This window comes from Cetorhinus maximus, chromosome 14, assembly GCF_964194155.1.
Source record: "Cetorhinus maximus chromosome 14, sCetMax3.hap1.1, whole genome shotgun sequence".
NCBI lineage: Eukaryota > Metazoa > Chordata > Chondrichthyes > Lamniformes > Cetorhinidae > Cetorhinus > Cetorhinus maximus.
The window spans coordinates 13,379,636-13,393,021 of NC_135892.1; the positions used below are offsets into that span (position 1 = coordinate 13,379,636).

General features: G+C 43.9%; 1 protein-coding gene across 2 annotated transcripts in view; it reads right to left on the reverse strand.

Moving 5' to 3' along the window:
- The window catches only part of cep68 (centrosomal protein 68), a 31,410-nt gene extending 19,015 nt beyond the window's left edge, over window positions 1-12,395 (reverse strand). For both annotated transcript variants that reach the window (XM_078556503.1, XM_078556504.1), the window contains exon 1: window positions 12,204-12,395. The gene's annotated coding sequence lies outside the window, so the exon portion shown is untranslated. The remainder of the gene's footprint in view (window positions 1-12,203) is intronic.
- Between the last annotated feature and the right edge of the window lie 991 nt (window positions 12,396-13,386).

Consider the following 13,386-nt stretch of genomic DNA (forward strand, 5'->3'; position numbering starts at 1 on the left):
TGAGGAACTCCTGCGGTGATGCCCTGGAGCTGAGATGACTGATCTCCAACAACCACAACCATCTTCCTTTGTGCTAGGTATGACTCCAACTATTGGAGAACTTTCCCCCTGATTCCAGTTTTGCTATGGCTCCTTGATGCCACACTCAGTCAAACGTGGCCTTGATGTCCAGGGCAGTCATTTTCATCTTACCTCTGGAGTTCAGATCTTTTGTCCATGTTTGAACCAAGGCTATAATGAGGTCAGGAGCTGAGTGGCCCTGGCGGAACCTAAACTGGGCATCAGTGAGCAAGTTATTGCTAAGCAAGTGCAGCTTGATAGCACTGTCGATGACCCCTTCCATCACTTTACTGATGATCGAGGATAGACTGATGGGCAGTAATTGGCTGGGTTGGATTTGTCCTGCTTTGTGTATACAGGATATACCTGGGCAATTTTCCTCATAGCCAGGTAGATGCCAGTGGTGTAGCTGTTCTGGAACAGCTTGGCTAGAGGCGCAGCTAGTTCTGGAGGTCAAGTCTTCAGTACTATTGCCAGAATATTGTCATGGCCCATAGCCTTTGAAGTATCCAGTGCCTTCAGCCGTTTCTTGATATCACGTGGAGTGAATTGAATTGGCTGAAGACTGGCATCTGTGAAGCTGGGAACCTCCAGAGGAGGCCGAGATGGATCATCCACTCGTCACTTCTGGCTGAAGGTTGTTGCGAATGCTTCAGCCTTGTCTTTCACACTGATGTGCTGGGCTCCTCCATCATTGAGGATGGGGATATTTGTGGAGCCTCCTCCTCCAGTGAATTGTTTAATTGTCCACGACCGTTCACGATTGGATACGGCAGGACTGCAGAGCTTAGATCTGATCCATTGGTCGTGGGATCGCTTAGCTCTGTCTATCACTTGTTGGTGCCCTCACTGCCTGCCGCAGACCCAGTCTAGCAGCTATGTCATTTAGGACTCGGCCAGCTCGGTCAGGCATTGAGTATGTTCAAGATGGAGATAATATCTTTAAATATCCAGAAATCTATCAAAGGGATATGGGAATAGTGTGGGAAAATTGCGTTGAGGTAGATGATTAGCCATGATCTAGTTGAGTGGCAGAGCAGGCTTGAGGACTGAGTGGCCTACTCCTGCTCCTATTTCCTATGTGAAGGAGGAGGAATTTAGTGTTTGCTAATGGATTGGGTGGTTAACATGGCAACTACTGTGCAGCCAACTGACTGCTAGTTAATATTAATGGGCAATTTGAGTCCAAGTCAGAAGGTGTCAGGAAACCATCCTGGACAGACCATCTAGGAGGTGTGGGGTCATCAAGGCACAAGGAAAGATTCAGATCAGAGTCACTGCAGAGAAGAACAAGATTTATCCCAGATCATGGAGAAACTGAAGGTCCTTTTAAAAACAAGGGGAGTGGACCTGGGAGTTATTTAAATGTAATTTCATGATCATAGAGATGAAATTAATTAGCAGCTAAAGTTAATCCAGAGCATTGTTTTGTGGGATTCCAGCATCCTAGAATGTGGAGACACAGTTTAACATGAATGATTACGACAAATATCCAGAAGCTTCTTCACACAACAATGACCAACACTTCCAGGGGGCGGTGGGGTCACAAAACATAGATTCTTGGAGCTTGATCACGCGTTGAGGGGAAGGTAGGACTTTTTCATCCCTCCACGGAAAAACTCGAATAGGCCCAAGATCTTTGTTTCTGTGGCCATCATACAGCTTTAGATATAAAACTGATTCAGTTCACCGTATAGCAAGATTGTTAACTGGGTGGTTAGATTGGGGATATTTAAATAAACGCAGCTACAAAGTGCAGAAAAATGTTAGTCCAAGTTCCAGCTGTTCTATCACTCATGAGAAAACTCTTTGTACTCCACAATTTTACAGGACAATAAGGGACAGATGCAAGAAGCCATAGCTCACTGGGTAAATAAGTGTTCTCCAAAGTAGGTAACAAAACCACACACAAGCTAGGCTCAAAGCTGCTAAACTATAGAGACATTTTATCCACATTGATTGCCAGGAGACTAAACCGGGTGTAACAAGGTAAAACGCCTTAGCCAGAGTACAATAGATCAGCGATCTTTCCCTGCTTTTACGGTCTGCAGAGTTCCTTCCACATTACAAACTCTTTCTCCAGTAAAATGTAGTTTCACAGTTGGAGGACACAGATCAGAGGAACATGATGTTCATTAATGGCCTTGAGAAATTCAGAAGATCTGATCCTGGATAGAGTTCACATTTTCCTAGCCAGACAGACAGGCTTCTCCATTCATGGCCTTTGCCAGTTCCTGAGCTAGTTGCTAAGAGACATGAAGTTAAGATGTCCCTCCCTTTTCTATGAGGAAGTAGCTCCTCTAGAGTCCTGATTGAGACAATGGAACTTTTGACAGCTGTAAACTCACATTGTACCAGACTGTGGCACTATACATTGAGAGTTGCTTTTTATCCAGCTGAAGTAGTTTTATGTTATGAGGGTTCCCTTGTATGGTATACACAACATCGACATACCCCAGTCGACTCTTCTTTATAACCTCATTTTGCAAGGATCCATTGTTGGCACAGAGATTTGTCATCAGGAAATTGGGCATATTTCAAGGCAGAGGAATAAGGCAAGCTAAGGATTGCTGGCCAGCACAAACACCACCTGAATATGCAAGTCATTCAATTTGGGTCTCATGCTGTATTGCACATGCAGGATACATCCCCCGTTCACAAACTGTACTCACATTGTCACATGGCTGATCTACTGATCTGAATAGGCCGAGCTGGATCCTTAAAGCCCAAGTTCTAAGCCTCAAACTTATTTTTGATGTTGCTAAGAAGTACTGATTGTATTGTATTTCTCTCTCGGGTTGTTTGTCGCTTTGCATAGCCCCATTTTGCATACTAACTTTTTTTTTCTAGGAAGCGAGAAGTGATGCATTTTGGGTGTACTGTTATGCAACGACAATGTAATTAAAAATGGTAGGATTTTGAAAAGTGGGAGATGAGCAGAGAGAGACCTTAGTGTCCATGTACACAAATCCTTCAAAATTAGTAGGACAAGTTGATAAAGGTGGTTAAAAAGCAGATTACTTAGGTTTATAAAGAGAATATGAAAGCAAAGAGATCTTGCTAGAACTTTATTAGTCACTGGTTAGGCCTCAGCTGGAGCATTGTGGACAATTGTAGGCTCCACACTTCAGAAAAGATGTAAAGGTCTTCGAAAGGATACTGAGGAGGTCACCAGCGATGAGGGACTACAGTTATGGGGGAAGAGGTTGAAAACGTTTGGACTGTTCTCCTTGGAACAGGGAAGGCTGAGGTACGACTGAAGAGGTTTACAGGATGATGAGGGGTTTTGAAAGAGTAAATAGAGAAAAACTATTCCCTCTGGCAAGCGAGTCAATAACCAGAGATCCTAGATTTAAAAATAATTGGTAAAAGAGAGAGGAGAGATGAGGAAAACTGTTTTCACAGTTGTCAGGATCTGGAACGCTCGACTTGAAAAGGTGATGGAAGCTGAGTCCATAAATAATTTTAAAGAGAGACAGCTTCTTGAGGCCAAGGAATTCACAGGATTACGGACCAAAAAACAGGGACGTGGGACTAAACACAACTTCTCTTTCAAAGAGCTAGGAAAATGTGCAGAATGGCCTTCTTCAGTGCTGTAGGTTTCTACATTCAGTGAATACGTCCCATTAGTCCTGTTGCTGCAACTGAACCAATAGCAAATAAAATTCTCCTGCCATGAATTCCTAAAACTCCACGTGAGGAAAATTGGTTCTTAAAGGATCACAAGTATAAAAAATACCTCCAACTTTTCACCTGTATTGGGAATACCCCAGAACTAAAGAGGCCAGCGTGATGCTGCTCCTGTCACGTGAAGATTCACTCGGCATTTTTTCCAACCCACGAGAGGGAAAAGCTTCTGAAAGAGCCTTAAAATCAGCAAGCAGATGACAGAAGAGGAAGCAGATATCCAGATAGGGAGACTGAGCCACTCATTTCCCAGTAATTCCCAGATCCAGCCACTGACACAGTATTGCAGGAAAGTAAAATTCCACACAGTGTTCCCAGAAACAACACTTACATCTACTGGGGCTGAACCACCACCAGTTGGCCCCTTAACATGGTCCTTCCCAACAGTAAACGTACACACCAAGGAGAAACAAAGCACTCAATATTTATCAGGCAATATTGACAGAAGACAATGGGTGACTCAGGCCAGCGCTATTCACTGAGGCACAGCTGGCATCTGATACTAGGTCTAAACACATCCAGGAGTGGATGCTGACTTCAATTAAACTTTCAACCATAGGGAGTGTGTGACATGATCTGTTCCGACATTGACCAGCTGCCTAACACTGCATTTCCATTTGTGTACTCATCCTGTTGCTTAATCTGCTACCAGGAAGGACTTGCGTTTCTAGAATTCCCTTCACATTCTCAATGTCCCAAAGCACTTCTTAGACAATGAAGCATCATCAATCATGGTAATGTCGGAAATGCAGCAGCGAATTTGCACACAGCAAGCTCCCACAAACAGCAATGTGATAATGATCATCTGTTTTTGTGTTGTTGGCTGAGGGATAAGTATTGGCCAAGACACCAGGGAGAAATCCCCCCCTGCTCTTCTTCAAATTACTACCACGGGATCTTCAACAACCACCTGGAGGGGACAGACAGGGTCTCAGGTTAAGGTCTCATCCAAAAAGACAGCTCCTCTGAAAGCAGAGTAGTCCCTCAGTCTGCACCGGAGTGTCAGCCTCAGGCCTCTGGAGTGAGATTCAAACTCAATCTCCTGACTCAGAGGCGAGTGCTACCCACTGAGGCGCTTGATATGAGGTCTAAATGCATCCAGGAGTGGATGGAGACAGCGTGCTGACTGCTATTAAATATTCAACCACTGGGAGTGCGTGACACGATCTGCTCAGTCCTGACAAAGACCAGCGGACAGTATTGGTAACGGAAGTGAAAGCAAGAGGGGTCAGTTGTGACTCAGTAGGCAGCATTCTCATCTCAGAGTCACAAGGCCATATCGCACTCCAGAGGCTTGAGCACAAAAATCAAGGTCTTCGCTCCCGTGTAGCACCAGGGAAGTGCTGTACTGTCAGCGGTGCCATCCCCAGATGAGACATGAAACCCAGACCGTGTGTAGATGCAAAAGATCCCATGGAACTATTTTAAAGAAAAGGAGGGGAATTGTCCCCAGTCTCCTGGCCAATGCTTATTGCCAAAACATGACATTATCCCATTGCTGTTTGTGGGAGCTTGCTGTGCACCAAATTGGCTGCTACATTTCCGACATTACAACAGTGACTACACTCCAAAAAGTGCTTCATTGGTAAAAAGTGTTTCTGGACAGGTGAAAAGCATTAAAATGGGGTTTCTGGATGCAATGCCTTTTCACAGATACGATGCCAATCTGTATTAAGTGCCATTGTGCGTGCTTCGGTGTTACTGAATGAGATGGGTAAGGATAACAATGAGCAGAAGTCACTAATACTTGAGGTTTTGGCACACTGCCTTCAACCTCCCCCCCAGATTCCAGATCAGACAATGTCAAATTCCATCTTGTAGAACATAGACACTGCTTCAAATTGGCTGCTCACCGTGGCACGCGTGCACTGTCTGTGGATTCGAGTGAGACCTGGTGCTAAAAATTGCTTCGATAGATCTCTCCAACTAGGATCACTCCTGCTATTCTCTCCCTCCTGCTGCAAGACCTTTAAGGGATCCTCAATAATCAGGAGACCTTAAATTTTCAGGACCTACCACCCACTGAGGGGTTATTAACCGGCCACAAGAATTGTCACGCCAAACAATTTTGTTACCAAACAGCTTTCCAGTTTCAGCTGCTGTATCCCTCCACACTCACACAGGAAACACGGGTCTTCTCAAATGTTTTAATTAACGCTTGAATAGTACAGGCCCACAAAAGAGTTTCTTTGCTGAACAACAGGACAATAAACATTTCCTTTACAGGATCCTCCAGCTATGTAACACAAGTTAAGACTTGCCTGTCCCTGGACTGCAGTCTTTGTACACAGAATGAATGACCCCCTTCTGAGCAACTCTCTTCTTTCACTATGTGGGCAGCATTATTCAGGAATGCCAGCAAAATACTGTAGGAGGTGTGGCAGGGCAATGTGAGCTAGGCAAGGCAAGGGAGGGGGTATCAAGCAGAAGAGGGGCAAAGCTGATCAATTTCCAACTTTCACAGTGTAAAATTCAAACAGCAGAAACCAGGTCTGAAACAATTCAGTCCCCTTCCAAAAGAAGAGCAAAACACTTTTTCACCTGATCATTTGATCTTTTGTCTGCCCAAGTCAAACGCAGGAACATTCAGCCCCTCGACCCTGTCCCACCATTCACTGAAACCATGGCTGATCTGCGACCTAAACTCCATATAACGTCCTTTGCCTCATCTCTCCTAATATATTATTTGGTTAAAAAAATTTAATCTCAGATTTAATAATTGATCTAGCATCAATTGTCATTTGTGGAAGAGTTTCAAACTTCTCCCACCCTTTGTGTGTAGAAGTGTTTCCAAATTTCACTCCTGAAAGGTCGGCCTCTCATTTTTTTTACTGCCCCCTAGTCCCAGACTCCCCGCCCAGCTAACGGAAATAGTTTCTCTCTATCGACCCTGCTTATTCCCTTAATATTTTGAAAATTTCAATCAAATCATCCCTTAATCTTCTAAATTCCACAGAATACAACCCTAGTTCTTTAGACTGGGTGACCGCTTTGGAGAACACCTTCGGTCTGTCCGCAAGCATGACCCAGACCTCCCTGTCGCTTGCCATTTCAACACACCACCCAGCTCTCATGCCCACATGTCCGTCCTTGGCCTGCTGCATTGTTCCAGTGAAGCTCAACGCAAACTGGAGGAATAGCACCTCATCTTCCGACTAGGCACTTTACAGCCTTCTGGACTGAATATTGAGTTCAACAATTTCAGATCATGAACTCTCTCCTCCATCCCCACCATCTTGCCCTGCTTGCTACACTTAATGTCCCCATTAGCACATTCCTTAGATAATATCACCACCGTCAACACCCCTTTGTCCTTTTGCCTATGACATCTTTGGCAATCTCTTCTTTGCCTCCACCTATCACTGGCCCCCTACCCAGCTCTACCTGTCCCACCCCCTCAGACAGCTTATATTTCACCTCATTTCTCTATTTCCTTAGTTCTGATGAAGAGTCATACGGACTCGAAACGTTAACTGTGTTCCTCTCCGCAGATGCTGTCAGACCTGCTGAGGTTTTCCAGCTATTTTTGTTTTTTGTCCTAGTTCTTTAAAGCCAGATACAAAAAAAAACAAGCTATATTATCCAATAGGAGAAGTCTAGTTTCTAATTACTTAATCCCGGGTTTCTCAATGTTCTTTGTCTGAATTTTACCAACTCAGTGACATGCAATCTTTTCAAGTTGAAATTGTCATGGATTGTTACAACATAACGCAGAATTTACACAGCAAAATAATATTCCCAATTCCTAATGCTGAGTGACGAATGGATCTTAAATAGTGTTCAGAATTCCAACTTTTGCAATTATTCACGGGAGACGATAATTGGCCCCTTTGAACATATTTAGGTTCAGCAGCAAATATCCTTTTAAAAATGTTTGATCACAGCAAACACTTCACTGCTGCCTTCAAGAAAAGTGGGAGCAGGGAATAGTTCCGATTGCTGATGGCTGTGTAGGTGCGCACATACATACACCATCTCACCCAGACACTGAACGGGCTGGGACTCTCTTCTCGTGATAAGAGGAGGCTGGGGGCTGGACAAGATAGCAATTTTTAAGATTGTGAACGAGTTCGATAGTGCGGATGTTGAGATAATGTTTCAACTTGTGGGGGAGACCAGAACAAGGAACATAGATGAAAGACAGTCACTAATAAACCAATAGGCAATTCAGAAGAAAAGCTTTACCCAGAGAAATGGGGAGAATGTGGAACTCACTCCCACAGGGAATGGTCGAGGCAAATAGCAGAGATGCCTTGAAGGGGAAGCTGGATTAACACATGAGGGGAAAAAGGAATAGAGATAAAGAGGGGTGGGAGGTGGCTCAAACAAAGCATCAGCAGCAACCTGGATCAGATAGGCCAACGGCCTGTCTCTGTCACACACATACACACACTCACTCTCTCTATCTGTTGCTCCCAGCCCTCTCCTGTGAAGTAGAAAAGGCAGCTCACGGAGTCAATGCGATTAGAGTAAGCACCAGGCACAACAATCCACCTTTCAATACTGGGTTTGACTGGATCGAGTACTAAATACCCCACCTCAAGGAACTGCTACACCAAGTACTTCCATTTCACTGCTGCGTTCAACTGTTGAGTTCAGCACACATTTTGCAAGATTTTAACTGCTTATTTCCAAAGAACGAGATAAAGTAATTCACAGGTTTAAAGGCCATTGCTTATCACAATAACGAGCATGCAGTTTCCAACTGAGCTGGTATCACATGGGCTGCCAGACAACAATTTGTATTTATATAGCACCTTTAATAGTGAAATATAGGCCTAACGTGGAATATATATTGAAAATATCAATATTTCTTGCAAATTGTATCGAGGCACCTCAGAGTGGAACATGCTGAATGGAGAAAAGTTGGAATTTTATTGCACTTCCTGTAATGTCAATTTGAAATGTATTTTTACAAACATTATGAATAAAATAACTTTTTGAAAAAAGAGAAAGAACTACCCCAATGTGTTTCACAGGAGTAATTAGCAACGGAGTTATGCAAGGAAATGTTGGGACAGGACACATAAGCTTAGGCAAAGAGATAGGTTTTAAAGTGCATTGTAAAAGGAGGGAAGAGAGGTAGAGAGGGAATTTCAGAGCTAAGGGCCTCAGTAACTGAAGGTATGGCTGCCAATGGTGGAGCCATTGAAATCAGGTATGAGGGAGAGGCCAGAATTGGTGGAGTGTGGACATCCCGGAGGGTTATGGGACTCCAGGCTTGCTACAGTTAAAATGTCCAGGAAGTGCTGCCCTCTGCCATCTCAACAGAAAAATCATAGGCTATTAACAAAGCGAATCTTATTTCAATACTTCAGCTTATTCGTCATCAAAAACGCTGGTGAGGGGGAAGAAATGGCTGCTCAACAGACAGGCCAAGAATCATCCAGTTGGATAAAGAAGAATGTGTTTGCTTTCCCATTGCGGAATGTGGACATTTCAGGGGACCAATTGGCAGGGAGGTGTGGGAGAGTGGGGGTGGGGCAGTGTGGATGCAGTCTGGGACACACTCTGGGGGCAGGGCAGAGGGAGGTGATCATGTGACAACACCTCCAGGAATTGGGTTGGGAATCTGCACAGAGTGAAGAAAGGCTTGGGGGGGGGGATAAAAAAAGGAGTTCAGCCTGAACTGTAAAAGATCAGATTCTCGCCACACGCCAATTTACACAAACATGTAGTGACATGTCCCATAACAATGAGAGTTATTTACAATCCTGTCTACAATACTGTTTTACAAGCCATGTTCAACTGAAGGATTAAATGATCTCCTTTCCTCACAATTAGTGGTTAGCCCCTTCAATGTTAATTCAAATTCAACAAATTGCATTTATATAGCACCTTTAACACAGGAGCAAGTTGACAAACAGGATTCGACCCTCAGCCACAAGACGACATTAGATCAAATGACCGAAGACTGGTCAGGGAGGTATGTTTTAAGAAATGTTTAGAAAGGGGGAAGAGAGAGACAGAGGTTTAGGGAGGAAATTCCACAGCCTAGGGCCCAGGCAGCTGAAGGTACAACCACAAAATGGGGGAACAATTGAAATACAGAGATGATGCTCAGGAAGCCCGAACTGGAGGGGCACAGATATCTCGGAAGATTGTGGAGATGATTACAGAGAAAAAAGGGGCAAGGCCAGGGAGGAATTTGAAAACAAAGGAGCAGAGTTTTAAAAATCGAGGTGTTGCTTGACCCAGGGTGTGTGGAATGCAGGGACAAACCACTCAGCTCAAGGGCAAATAGGGATGGGCAAATGCTGGCTTTGCCAATGCGCCCACTTCCTGCGAAAGAATAAAAAAGGATATGGGGCAGAGCTTTGGATGAACTGAACTTCTTTTGGAGGATTAAAGATGGAAGGCTAGCCAGGTAAGTGTTGGAATAGTCAGGTAAGTAGAGCACAAACGAAGGTTTCATTTACCACTAATCTGTCAGTTCACTAGTCTTCCATATAAATCAGAAAAGTCACATTTGGACTGGATTAGGGTCTAGTCATGAATTCTAAAGAGTTTAACGGGTTGTATTTGGTGAAAGATCTCAGCTACCTTTCTCCATCACAATCGCTTCACGGGGTTCCTTATTAGCATATCTACTGCAATAGCTTCTCCTCCGGTGTCCTCACACGATTACCCTCTCCATGTTCATCCTTAACCCACTTTCTTATTCCACATCTATTCGTTACCCCCACAGCAGCACTGCTCTTTCTCAATGATTTTTAAAGCTGTCTTTATATAATCCACATGGAGACCAATAACCATTTTTTTAATATAAAAGATGGTAATTTCCCAGCAACCGACAGAAAAGTACCAAAGGACAAGATTTCACCTTTTTTAAAAAAAAAAGCCTTTTACTGTAACAAACTAAAGTCAACGTAAATTAAACATTAATTACCAGGCAGCTAATACTTCAAACTAAGGTAAAGGTACTTTCACATTAACTGGCGAATACAACCATGATGCATCTTACGAAGCCCTTTCACTGTGTGTTGTGCTTCTGGCAGGTATGTAGCATTACAGGAACAGTCCCAGCTCCCCAGGGGAGGTTCACTCCTCCCCACCACACCAGGTCAGAACTCAAGTGTCCTTCAAAAACTGTTCCACTCAGTCAGAGTTTTCCTGGATATGATTACCACCAGCAGGGTGTACCTTGGCAACTCTCTGTTCCTTACATCTTCAAGAGCCCTGAACAGAAGCTGAACTCTCAAGCACCCTGCTCGGTCATTAACACTAAACAGTCCCCCTGCTTCCTCACAGCAGTAATTCCTTTGTTTCTGCATTTCAAACAGTAGCTGCACTTTTTCAGTGAGTTACTGTGTAAAGGTGTTAAAACTGTCACCCCACTTCAGTGGATGTCTGAGGTTCCCTCCCCATGGCAACTGAATCACGTCTCCGAGCAGAAGTGCTTATCTGGAATTCTCTGCTTTACTTTGAGTTAAAAGTACATTTCAAGGCATAATCACCCTGTAAAGTTCAGCATTCATGACAACTGCCAGCTCTACCTCACCATCGTTAGGCTTCATTGTTACTGTACTGTCCAAATTTCCTCCATCAACTTGTGTGGGGCCCACATTTTCTGCAGCTCGACGTCGGCAGGGTCGGAGCTATCCTCTTTGACCTGTACTTGGAAATCCACATCTTTTCCTCAGTCACATCCCACCCCCCCCCAATAATCCCTCACTTTCCACTCAAACTCAACCGAATGACGAGAGGGGAAGGTTCCATTTGATTCCATGCCGAGCTTCAAATCCCACCTCCATCAGTCAACTTCCACCCATCTGTTTCTCTTCACCCCTGTTGGAAACTTCATTTCACCTCTGGACTGGTTTTCTTCAACCCCTTCCTCAGCAGCTTCTCAAGCTCAGTTCTCCACCAATATCAACTGAACTCTGCCATCTCAACTCATCCCACATAACATCCTCGTCATCTTGCCTAGCCCGATTCCGTTGCTTATCCATCCCTCAGTGCTGGTCACCTTGCTTCCGTATCTCTGGAATTCCCAATCCCTCTATCTGGTTATAATGCTCCCCCCCCACCGCCACCTTTAAAAACATCCCCAAGGTGGTCTTCCAGTTAGCTTACATTTGTGTCTGCCAATACAACAATGTTATAGTGTGAATGAATTCAAAGGCTATACAAGCAGCCAGCTCCCTTAAAAAGAAACTTGATTAAACAAAGGGAGACCAACCCTTTGACTAATGTGCCTTTTTAAAAAAACAAAAATCATCAGCCCTAGCAAGTATAAAAGATAAGGAACAAAGTAACAGAACGCTCTGTGACAATGAGGCTGTACACTGATTTCTCGGAGACGGTCATTGTAAAGTCGGTCTCATCGACTTTAGATTTACTTCTGACATGACACCACTGATTGGTCAGGATTATAACAGTGACTTATCATGACCAATGGAGCTAGTCCAAGTTGTGGGAAATTCCAGAGAACTGTCATAAATGTCAAAAATTACCTCAACATGTTGGATGTAAGCTTTTCCAGTCGATGATGAAGAGCTGCCCAATGAGGAAAGGTTTCTTCATTGCCTCTAAAGCAATTCCTCTTTCAAAGTAATTTTCTGTATATTTCCTTTTGATCTCTCGATTCACTGCTCCCACCGGAATAGGAATGGACTGATGATCTGCAGCCACTTTTCACATGGCGGCTGGTAATGTAGAGGAATATGGCTGAAAACCCATTGGCCAGTTACTGCCCGTTAGAACACACTGCTAATGGGCTAACATACCAATGTGCATCTTAAATTCAACGTGACGAATCCATTCCTGACAATTTGAATTTGAGTTTTGGGCAGGCTCCTGGTTAGTGAGTGGTTATTGTCCAGAGGGTGTTAAACCCAATGGGGGGAGGGGGGGTAAAAAATACAAAAAGACATATAGGCACCCTGCCCAATGGACTTTACTCTGAATGTCCCACTTTATTATGACCTAATTTCCATCATAGCTCAGCAAACACCTATGGCATAAGTACAAGACATTTTGGTTGGCTGTTTCAGGTGACTCATTGTGTCTTAGCAAAACTAAGGGTCCGTACTCAAGCACAGCTACTCTCCTGTCTTCCAGGACCCCAAACATTTGGAACATAGACAGATTAAATGAAATACCAAACATATGTGCACAGAAACTGACTGAATCTTACCAACATGCATTGTGAAAGCCCAAAGGCTTTTCAAACTAAAGTAATAGTTTCTTATTACAGATAAACAAACAGTCATTAATCTGTGATAGAAAGTAAACAGGAAACCATTGAATGTTTAGCAAGAGGCCAAAAAGTCATAAAATCTGGTCAAAACTAATAGAACAGCGATAAATACACAATCAGAATCACAGAGCAGAAGAGGACCTTCGGCCCATCGAGTCCGCACCGACACGTGAGACACAAATGACATGGAGCTGTAATGGTTGGTACCACAAAGATAGAAGGTTGACACCTCTTTGGCCTTTTGTCTGTGACATCTTTTGGTTATCTCCACCAATCACTGGCCCTCTATCCAGCTCTTCTTGTTTCCTCCCCCCACCACTAAACCAGCTTATATTTCACCTCTCTTCTATTTTTACTTAGTTCTGTTGAAGGGTCATTCGGACTCGAAACGTTAACTGTGCTCCTCTCCGTAGATGCTGCCAGACCTGCTGAGTTTT